General features: G+C 58.2%; 1 protein-coding gene across 1 annotated transcript in view; it reads right to left on the bottom strand.

Annotated features, from left to right (window-relative positions):
- PTCHD1 (patched domain containing 1) overlaps positions 1-340 on the bottom strand; it is a 65,205-nt gene that overhangs the window by 63,340 nt on the left and 1,525 nt on the right. The window lies entirely within an intron of this gene.

Below are 340 nucleotides of genomic sequence, written 5' to 3'. Positions count from 1 at the left end.
TTCCTCACCACCCCCCCCCACATTCCTTTGCTCCTCATCGCCCCTCCAAAGAGCCCTTCTCAAAACACTCTCGGGGCCAGAAGAAGGGAGAGAAAAGAAGAGGGGGGGGGGGAGGTCTCTGAATCCCCTCATGCATAGTATTCAGTTTTCAACTAGCAGGACTTTTTAGTACGTATTTTCTTGTTCTGCTCCTTCCTGGCCCAGTTACCCCAAAGCCGCCCAACCCCCAAGACCACTGCAACCAAAACAAGCGCACTGACCACAGCACCCTGGCTGCCGCCGCCCCAACTGTTGCAGCAGCTGTCTGGGTAGCGACGACGGCGGCGAGGGCAGCGGCGGG

This window comes from Myotis brandtii, unplaced genomic scaffold, assembly GCF_000412655.1.
Source record: "Myotis brandtii unplaced genomic scaffold, ASM41265v1 scaffold326, whole genome shotgun sequence".
NCBI classification, from domain to species: Eukaryota; Metazoa; Chordata; class Mammalia; order Chiroptera; family Vespertilionidae; genus Myotis; species Myotis brandtii.
Note: the sequence above shows the minus strand (reverse complement) of the source record. Positions and strands in the feature narration are given on the sequence as shown.